The following is an 11,088-nucleotide window of genomic DNA, read 5'->3' as shown; positions in this document are numbered from 1 at the left end:
AGTATGTTTAGTACCCTCAAGGAGGTGTCTCCAAAACTCTAGTGCTGATTTTATTGCGAGCAGCTCTTTTTCACCAATAGCATAATTTAACTCGGCTGAGCTCATTACCCTAGAGTAATATGATATTGGATGCAGTGCTTCCTTGGGTGAAACTCTTTGTGAGAGTACAGCTCCAAGAGCGTATTCAGAAGCATCGACCTCAAGCGTGTACTGCAAACTGGGATCTGGGAATTTGAGTATCGGTGCTGTTACGAACCTCTCCTTTAATATATTAAATGCGTTCTCAGCATGAATATTCCAAGAGAAACCAGGTTTTTTCTGAGTTAATTTAGTCAAGGGTCTAGCAATCTCAGAAAAGCCCTTGATAAACTTCCTGTAAAAGTTTGCAAACCCAAGGAATCTCTGGACATCTTTCTTTGTACTGGGAGTGCTCCAGTTAGTAATAGCTTCCACTTTGTGTGCTTCCATGGCGATACCAGAAGGGGAAACATGGTATCCTAAGAAGGAAATAGTAGTGGTGTTAAAAATGCATTTCTCTAACTTAGCATAGAGATGGTGTGTACGAAGTCTGGACAAAACAAGCTTGACATGGGTGTGATGGTTTGTTATATTGTCAAAATAGATCAAAATGTCATCTAAATAAATGACCATACAGACATCAAGTAAGTCATGGAATACGTCATTTATAAAACACTGGAACGTTGCAGGAGCGTTGCACAGACCGAAAGGCATTACTGTATATTCATACAGTCCATAACGTGTGCGGAAAGCTGTTAGCCACTCATCCCCCTTCCTCATTCTTATCAAATTATAAGCTCCTCTAAGATCTAATTTTGTGTAAATTTTAGCTCCTTGCAACCGTTCTATAAGTTCTGGGATGAGTGGGAGTGGGTACCTGTTTTTCTTAGTACATTTATTAAGTTGTCTGTAGTCGATAATAGGACGAAGTGACCCGTCCTTGTTTTTAACAAAAAACATTGCAGCACCCGCTGGAGAGGTGGAAGGTCTTATAAATCCCTTCTTAAGGTTGTCCTCTAAATACTGTTTCAAGTGAACCAATTCAGGTTGTGACATAGGGTATATATGACCAAAGGGAATAGAACTGCCCGGTAGTAAGTCTATCGGACAGTCATAAGACCTATGGGGGGGTAGGTTCTGAGCTTCTACTTTGTCAAACACATCGGAATATTCTTGATAACATTCAGGTAGAACATGATCAGTCATACAACACACAGAAGCTTTGGAAAAACAGACTTCCTTACAGTAAGTGGAATTAAAATTCACAACACCTTGCTTCCAAGATATATCAGGATCATGCTTTATCAACCAATTAATACCAAAAATTAATGGGTATAAACTAGAAGGCAAAACGTCAAATGTACATGTCTCAGTATGGCCTGTCTGTGTGATAACTTGTAAGGGTGCAGTGTGATGCGTGATAGGCCCTGTATTCATAAGAAAACCATCAACCAATCTTATGGCTTGTGCACTTTCTTTTTTTATTGTGGGTATTTGATGTTTTATAACAAATGCTTGGTCAATGAAATTCCCAGATGCACCAGAGTCAATAACGGCCTGGGTTTTTGTCTTCTGTAGACGCCACTGCAAGAAAACAGAAATTGGTAAATGAGTGGTAAGCGTAGACAATTTATTAAGGCAATTTTGGTGCTGAAGGTTCTTACCCCTCTTCTGTCTGATAAGAACAGGACAGTCTCTAACACCATGGTCCTTTGCTGCGCAATATAAACACAAGTTATGTAGCTTCCTTCTGGCTTTTTCCTCTGGTTTTAGAGGACCCCTCATAACAGCAACTTCCATAGGTTCGTCATTTGATTTAGATGGCGCAGAGACCACAGGATGGTATACCGGGATTTTCTTGGCAATAGGATCAGATACTGCCCTTTCAGATCTACGTTCTCTTATCCTTCTATCAACAGTGATACATAAGGTCATGAGATTCTCCAAATCCAGAGGAACTGCACCACGGGCTAATTCATCTTTTAATGTTTCAGAAAGACCTGTTCTGAACTGATTTCTGAGAGCAGGTTCATTCCATTGGGTGTCTGGTGCCCATCTTTTAAAGTCCGTAATATATTCTTCTACTGCTCTTTTACCTTGTCGTAGGCTCCTAAGAGCAGTCTCAGCAGTATTCTGCTTATGATGGTCTTCATATAATAGAGACATGGCAGAGAAGAAGGCATCTAATGAATCTAATATGGGGTCATTGTTCTCATAGAAGGCGTTAGCCCAGGATTTAGGCTCTCCTCTGAGGTATGAGATGACCGTTAAAACTTTGACCCGATCAGATGTATAGGTTCGGGGTTTTAAAGAAAAGTACAAAGTGCAGGAGTTTTTAAATTCTCTAAACTGAGTCCTGTCACCAAAGAATTTTTCAGTTGGAGATACAATTGGTTCAGGTGTTAATTCAATAGGAGCAGGTTTATTAGATAAGTGCTCATTAATAAACTTCCTAATGTGATCATTTTCAATTTTAATTTCTCTGAGGCCTTGTAGCATATGGTCCATGCTTTGTGCAAGGGAACCCACACGGTTTGTAAGTTCAGTGATATCCATGCTGTAGGATATATATAGAGGCTTGGTAATATGTTATGTTAGGTGTAAGTATTTGATATCTTAACTGCAGGACCACTCAGTCTCACACCAAACCTTTAGGTTCATTAGATGTAATCAAGAACCTAGTTTTTGCTCATAGATCTGAGGGTCACTGCTGCATGGATACAGAGTGAAGGAAATAAGATTTAAAGGTATAAGGTCTTAGAGGCTCCATTTAGCTTCCATATACTTTACACCCAATTGACCCACTTTTTGAACACCACCATCTATTACCACTTCTGCCATTCTGGCAACCTGAAATAATGACACAACACAGGAGTTTGGCTAAATATGGAAAGGTCACATTTAATAATTTAATTTAAATTCAAAAAATTTCTCACTGGGTAATAACATACCCTGGGTAATAACATACCCTGGGTAATAACATACCCTGGGTAATAACATACCCTTAATCAACATAACACTCAAAAATGCGTCAGCATTTGCATAACCTGAACTTGGATCCCACGTGTCAGGGGGGGGGACCACAAACCCCCCCTGTGGCAGAGCAGAAGGGGAGGAGCGAACCTGCAGCATATACCAGCCTTTAGCTAGACCACCGAATCACGACTTAGACTGGGTATGCTACAGGATCCCCTCCGCCCCTCGCAAGCCCTGCCTACGTGCCAGATCCCGATTTCACCGCAACAACTTATCAACTTTTCTCCTATATGGCTGCTTGCTTATCTTAACGCTTTCAGCTAGCTTAGACCGCTCGAGTCACCCGCTAGCTTCCAGCTGCAGCTCTCTCGATCCCCTTATTAGGGGGCACGGGCGGTCTTACTGCGATCCAACTAAGTAGCTGACATCGTGCCCCTAACCATGCCAATTTCTCTCGATATCTCTGGTTGTGACCTCTCCGCGTAGTTGTCTTTACTGCTCTCTTGCATCTAGGGAGGGTGGGAGGGAAACAAAAAAGGTTAGTACTGAAGCCACTTCCTGTTGTTCCCCCTATATGTACCTTTTCCAACCCCCCTCTTCTATCTCTTGCTCTTCAGTCCCTCCTCTCATTCTTATCTTCTACTTCCCTATTCTCTAACCTAACTCCTTCCCCCCCCCCTCTTCTCCCTTCCCCCCTGTCCTTCCAGCCAGGAGCCCAGCCCTTATGCCGCTCCGTTCTCATGCAATCCCTGCGCTCTTTTTAAGGTCTTAGAGGCTCCATTTAGCTTCCATATACTTTACACCCAATTGACCCACTTTTTGAACACCACCATCTATTACCACTTCTGCCATTCTGGCAACCTGAAATAATGACACAACACAGGAGTTTGGCTAAATATGGAAAGGTCACATTTAATAATTTAATTTAAATTCAAAAAAATTCTCACTGGGTAATAACATACCCTGGGTAATAACATACCCTGGGTAATAACATACCCTGGGTAATAACATACCCTTAATCAACATAACACTCAAAAATGCGTCAGCATTTGCATAACCTGAACTTGGATCCCACGTGTCAGGGGGGGGGACCACAAACCCCCCCTGTGGCAGAGCAGAAGGGGAGGAGCGAACCTGCAGCATATACCAGCCTTTAGCTAGACCACCGAATCACGACTTAGACTGGGTATGCTACAGGATCCCCTCCGCCCCTCGCAAGCCCTGCCTACGTGCCAGATCCCGATTTCACCGCCAACAAAGAAATACTCTTTCTGCCAAACACCATTTAAACTTTTCCCGTGACCTTTCCTTACCTTGATCATTTCCTCCAACATTCTCCTGATGTCCTCCAAAAACTGGTCATTACCGGCCTCGTTCAGGTGAACTCCGTCGTGCCTGAATATCTCTTCCCTTTTTGCCGCCAACAATGGGTGCTCCAGCACCGATCCACCTATCCCCTGACTGCTTTTGCCGCTACCAAATTAATCTTCCTCCTTGCTCTGTAGCCCGCTCTCTGCGTGTCAGTGTTCCTCCAAACCAACCTTGATATTATGTTTGACCATACTATCTTTACTCCTTGCCATGTTATCGCCAACCACCCCATTACGCTTTTTATACTTTCTTCCAGTTCCCTCAGAGGGTATGCTCCAATATCATTCCCTCCTAAATGTATTATCATTACGTCCGGGCGCCCCCATCTCTGCCTTGCCTGCTGTATGGTGCTTACCAACTCTTCCCACCTCATTCCTCTCTTTCCTATCCACCTAACACTGGCTTCGGTGTATCTAAATCCCAAATGTGTCCCTTTTGCCAATGTCGCAGCCCTAACTTGCGCCCAGTACACGTATGAATGCCCTACCACCCATATCCTTAGTGCTCTTCCTGTAACAAATCACAAAGAAAAATGGAGAATTAAATTCATTTCGGTTGGCGCCATGACTTCGCATCCCTAATCGCAATCAAACCCCCCCTTTTGGCCTGATGTAGGACTTGTATGCTGCTGATTTCCACCTTCCCATTTTTTTAATCTGCTCGATCGAACATCCTCTAGATGCCGCACTGGTTGCTGCCCCTATTCTGAATGAGTGCGGCGCATAGTATGCATCTGACCAACCCAGTCTTTCTACCGTTCTTTCCAATACCTTCCTAAACTGAAAACCCGTGACGCCGGATCCGTCCCTATGCCTAACAAATTGCGGGCCCTCTGCCCTTGCTGTTAGCTCATAATCCCTTACTGCTGCCACCGGGCAAGTCGCGCCACCTGTCCTCCCCATTGACACCCATACCCCTTTTCCTTCCGTATCTGTTTTTGATTTCCGAATTAAAACTAGCACTGCTCGCACGCCCCATTTCACATCTTCTCGCCTTACACCACCGCCCACGTCTTTCCTATTCTTCGCCAGCAATTCCCCTATGCGCAATGCCCCATGGAAAGCCAAAGAGAAAGCTACCCTGAATACCAATGCCTCATCGTCATTGAAACATACTTTGCTGAGCACTGCTAACATTTCCGCCAACCTATCCTCTGTTATCGGCTCCCTTCTATCGCCTTGCTTCTTCTCTCCTACGCTCCACCCCTTGAATACTTTCCTTACAACAAATCTCTTTGTTATATCCTTTCTCCCATATAACTGCGAAAAATACGACACCCCCGCCAGTACTGTGCCCAACTGCCCTTTCTTCACCCCCCCTTGCTTCAATACCCATAGCCATTCTAGAAAAACCGTTTCTTCCTCGCGACCTATAATCTTGTTAAATTCGCACCACCGCTCCCAATACTTCTTGTATACGGCCCACGTTTTTGGCGCCACGGACTTCTCTACCATCTCCCTGATTCCGTCTATTTGCTGCCAATCTGCCAAAGAAGAACAGGGCAGGGTTCACCTTCCTTCCTCGCCCTTGGAGCCACCTTCCTAAATATTTCCCATTTAAACCTTGACAGTGCGTCTGCTACAATATTCCTGTACCCTGGTATATGCTGTGCTTTAAAACAAATATTGTGCTTAAGGCACTTTAATACAAAATATCTCAAATACTTAATAACCGGGTTAGATGATGACGACAAATTATTCATTACATCCACTACTGCCTTATTATCGGACCAACAGATGATTCTTTTGTTCTCTAATACATGGCCCCACAGCTCTATCGCTACTATAATGGGAAACAATTCAAGCAAAGTCATGTTCTTTATCCACCCTTTCTCCTTCCAATCTGCGGGCCATTCGCCCGCGCTCCATCTACCTTGCAAATACGCTCCAAACCCCGCACTGCCTGCTGCATCTGTGAACAACTCCAATTCTTCCACTGACCTTGCCTCTTCCCATATCCTGATACCATTAAATTCATCTAAAAATGCCTCCCACACTCTGAGGTCTTCCTTCATTTCCTTATTGACGCGCACCATATGCTCGGGCAGCTTTGCCCCTTTTGTCCCCATTTCCAACCTTCTTTTAAATAATCTACCCACCGGTATTACCCGGCACGCAAAATTCGAAACCCCCAGCAATCTCTGCATTTCCCTAAGAGTCACCTTATTCCTTTTCAACATCGTTTTTATCATATGTCTCGCCTTCTCAATCTTATCCGCAGGGAGCTCGCATTGCCCCTTTGCGGAATCTATCATGATACCCAGGAAAACCAGCCTCGTACCCGGCCCCTCCGACTTTTCCGTTGCTACTGGCACTCCCAACTGTTTGAACATTGCCTCTAGCTCTTCCTTCCAGATTCTACATTCCCCTGTCTCTTTCCTGCCTACCACCAAAAAATCATCTAAGTAGTGAGACATACTCTCACATCCTGTTTTTTCTGTAAACAACCAATGCAAAAATGAACTAAACTTTTCAAAAACTGAACAAGAAACCGAACACCCCATGGGCAAACACTTATCTATGTAATAATCACCATCAAACTTACAACCCATTAAATTAAAACTAACTGTGTTCAAAGGCAATAACCTAAAAGCAGATTCCACATCTATCTTTGCCATCAACGCCCCTTTTCCAAGCCGTTTCACTATTCCTACCGCACTATCAAATGATTGATATTGCACTGAAGAATCCAACTTGTCAATTGCGTCGTTGACTGAATTCCCCCTGGGGTAGGACAGGTGCTGTATCATCCTGTATTTACCCTTCTCTTTCTTGGGAACTACTCCCAGGGGGGACACAATCAAGTCAGCACACGGCTTCTCCTTGAATGGCCCTGCCATTCTCCCCAATTTAACCTCCTTCCTCAATTTTTCCGCTAGTACTCCTGGAAATTCTGCTGCAGATTTTAAATTTCTCGCCTGCATAGCCCCTTTAACTTTTGTTTTAACTGGGACCACAAAACCTACACGCAAACCATTTGTTAACAAAATCCTTTCCTCTTTCAGCGGGTACATTGCCAATTCCTCAATGATCCTATCTACCCTCAGCGGCGTTTTGGCCATTACCCGCCATTCCTCCTCCGCTACCGTTGCCCCCGTGCCCTCGAAAGGAAAACTTGCTATTGTTATTGGCATTACCCTTCCTACAATCCACTCCTGAGTGCGCTCCGCCACAATGCCTACATGCGTGCTTATATTTACATGAATTCCCCCTGTCGCACCTCTTGTCATTAAACGCCCAGCATTCCTTTGCCTCTGTTCTGAATGTTTTCCCTTGCCCTATGGGCCTACCTTGTGCTTCAGGGACCTTCATCAACCTCGTCCACGTATCTAGTATTTTTACCCCAAAATCCTTCCTACCTTTACCTCCCAATTGTATATTTCCTTTCCTAAATTCCCTATCGTAATCCTTCCATGCAAAACCCCCGTATGTGGTGTAGCATTCCGCTATCAAATGTATGTATCTCAGCACCCCTTTCATCTTATCTGGATTGGCCGTTAGAAAACATTCTGCATATATGACCATCCCTTTCACCCATTCTGGGAATGTTTGCCTTGCCTTTCTCCCCCTACCTTCATTAGATTTAACTGCTAAAGCTTCCCTAGTCATTTCAAATACATCCACATACCGTCCTCTCTGTGCTTTCCTAACAACCTTCGCCTTCAAATGTGTGGGAAGGGGTAAGAGCTTGGTCGCTGCTACTTCATCATCTAAATTTACTGCATTATCACTGCTGTCCCCATCCTCGTACCCTTCCTTCACCACCTTATTTTTTTCTTGCTTAGCATACAATTTTCTTACAATTTTCAAGATTTTTCTATGCCCCCTCCCATTACGTTTATCATCCTCAAAATCATCATCAGTTGAACTATCTAACGAAGATTCACTACTATCACTATAAAACATTTGCTTACCGTGTTTCTTCTGCTGCGTGTGATGTCCGTCTTGTCCCTCCTTGTCTGCCTCCACCACCATTCCTTGCGGCGCTGCCGTGCTCACCTCGCCCTCTTTGTCCCTTGTTCCGCTGATTACTTTACCCGCCTTGTCCCTCTTCTGTAACATAGTCATATTTGAATTAGTGCCATCCCCCCCCTTTCTTTGATCCTGTTTCAAAGACCGGTGACCTGACCTCCCACTGCTGCGCCCCCCATCCTCTGTATCCTTAACCCTCCTTTCCTCCTCCACCCTCACATATGTATGGCCTTCTGTATCCCTAATCATCATGGGGCGCTCTACGCTATTCTCCTCTAACCTGACCCTTTTTGTGGCCCTGCTGTCCCTCGCCCCTTTTCTGTGTACTTCACAATATTTTTTTCTTTCTTTAACCCCCTCCCTACTTCTGCTTCGTCCCTCCCTCTCTTCCCCTGACTCCTCTGATTGTGAGCCTGGACCGCCGAGTCCCCGGCCTGCAGGGCTAGCATTCCCTGATGCTCCCTTCCTTCCTGTTTTCCTGTCTGCCTTCCTATCTACTCCGCTTGCTGTGCCTTGTTTACTTTCTTTAATGCGCGTCCCCCGCCCGCTCCCAGCTCCCCCTGCTACTATGCTCCTGCTGCCATTCCCCTCTATGCTGCGCCTGTAATCCCCCGCGATGACGTCATCGCGCGACGCACGCCCTGCTGCCGTGCGCATGCGCCCATCCCGCGCACTACCGGAGAAAGAAGGAGAAGAGGGGGGGGAAGGGGAAGAAGGAAGGGGACTGCCGCGCCTATGTCTGGAACTTGAGCCTCTATCTGCTGACATTGCACGCTCACTATAAGCCCGCTCTCGCCCCCGCAACTGCCCGCCCGCCCAGCTGCTGAAACCAGCACCATCTGGGCCCACATTACGCAGCTGCGTGTCCTGCCTTGCGCCCTGCCTTGCGCCCACCTTGTAAGCCCTTGCCCGCCCTCGCACTGCGACCGGACTGCCCCCTTGGCCCAAAGGGATCTCTGGACTGCTGGACCGCTCTGACCCACTAAACAGAACCAATTCCCCCATACTCACATCGGAATTGGCCCCTTCCTCTGCCACAGCCCTGCCTCTCATACTCACATTACCATCCAGTCCTCTCGCTCTCTCTGGGGGGTTTACCGCTGCCTTCTGCTGTAATACCGTCTCCTGCTTCTTCTGATTCTCTTCTTGCTTCTTTTCCAGGAGCTTCAATCTCTTCTGCGCCCGGATCGCTCTCGTCTTCCAGAGGGTCTCATCATCTGTGAGGAAACGCTTGGGAATCTTCCTGCTTCTCGACGGCATCTTCACAACTTCTTCGACAACAGCTACACGCAGCTCCTGAAACAAAAAAGGTTAGTACTGAAGCCACTTCCTGTTGTTCCCCCTATATGTACCTTTTCCAACCCCCCTCTTCTATCTCTTGCTCTTCAGTCCCTCCTCTCATTCTTATCTTCTACTTCCCTATTCTCTAACCTAACTCCTTCCCCCCCCCCCTCTTCTCCCTTCCCCCCTGTCCTTCCAGCCAGGAGCCCAGCCCTTATGCCGCTCCGTTCTCATGCAATCCCTGCGCTCTTTTTAATATCCCGATTGCAATACCAGGTTGCAATATGCAGATATTTACAGAGATAGCAGATGAAATGAGAGAGTTAGATAAAGACAAGATTAAGAATGAGTAGGTAAATGTCAGCCTCAAGAAACACAGGTTGCAACCAGGAGGTGTTTCAATATATAATAAGCAGGAGAGCTCTATAACAATTAATGATGTTTTTAGGCAACAAGCAGTCCTTAGTTAGTCTATAACGTTGTTAGTATTCATATAAACAGCAGACAGTCTTTTCACAGACAACAGTAAGATTCAGTGGCGTATTTAGGTTTTGTGCTGCCCTAGGCACTTAAAATTCTGCTGCCCCCCCTACCCCCCCCCCCCCCCCTAAGTTTTAGGCTGTTTTTCGGCCATAATATTTTTTTGGTCATGGTGTAATTTGAATATATATATATATATATATATATATAAACACACAACCCCTCTCCCTCACACTCACACACACACACACATCCCCTTTCCCACACACACACACACACACAGCCACTCCCCCCCCACACACAGCCAACATCAGCACAGCATAGATTAGAATTGCAATTACTTAAAGTGTTATTAATGCAGCATCAATAAATTATTGGTTTATCATTAATATGTGCATTTTCAAGATTGTAAATTTATGTTGACAATAAAGAAATGTTTAATACATTTATGAAACATTTTGTGGGTCTTGTGGAATTTCTGAACTTGATAATAATGTGTTTGAAATACTCATGAACAATAGATATGTATATAAAGCCCCAGCTCACACGCACACACCACATTCGATGAGCACGCACCCGAAAAGTGCAAAACAACTGGTGTGTATTGACAGCTTTCTTCTCCTTTACAGGAGCAATAAAGCATAACATTTGTCAAAAAGATTCAGCCCACACACTCTATTTTAGTTTGTATATTGTATAAAACCCTTAAGAGCCCATAGTAACACATTTAACGGCTCTGAAGTTATGTACCCCATAGCAGAGGTAAATATATAAATAATATTTGGATTGATTTTTAAATAAAGTTTGAGCTTATGAATAAAGTTTTTAGCAAGATATGCATTAGATTTCTGTTCTGGTACTGAATTGATTTCTATAATTTCAAAGGAAATCTTTATAACTAAAATACAACAACAATGACATATGTTTTTTTTTTTTTACTATTTTATGACAGTCCATATCAATATCCAAAGCATGTAGTTTTATTGCTTCT

The 11,088-nt window shown here is 44.7% G+C and overlaps 1 long non-coding RNA gene across 1 annotated transcript; it reads right to left on the bottom strand.

Annotated features, from left to right (window-relative positions):
• Positions 1–2,893: 2,893 nt before the first annotated feature.
• Positions 2,894–4,404, bottom strand: LOC128642490 (uncharacterized). The gene is made up of 2 exons (XR_008399666.1): positions 4,308–4,404; positions 2,894–3,503 (listed from the first exon to the last, which is right to left on the bottom strand). It is a non-coding gene; the product is annotated as an uncharacterized LOC128642490 (long non-coding RNA).
• Positions 4,405–11,088: the final 6,684 nt, after the last annotated feature.

Source organism: Bombina bombina, chromosome 1, assembly GCF_027579735.1.
Source record: "Bombina bombina isolate aBomBom1 chromosome 1, aBomBom1.pri, whole genome shotgun sequence".
NCBI classification, from domain to species: Eukaryota; Metazoa; Chordata; class Amphibia; order Anura; family Bombinatoridae; genus Bombina; species Bombina bombina.
This window is presented reverse-complemented; position numbering and strand designations above follow the sequence as displayed.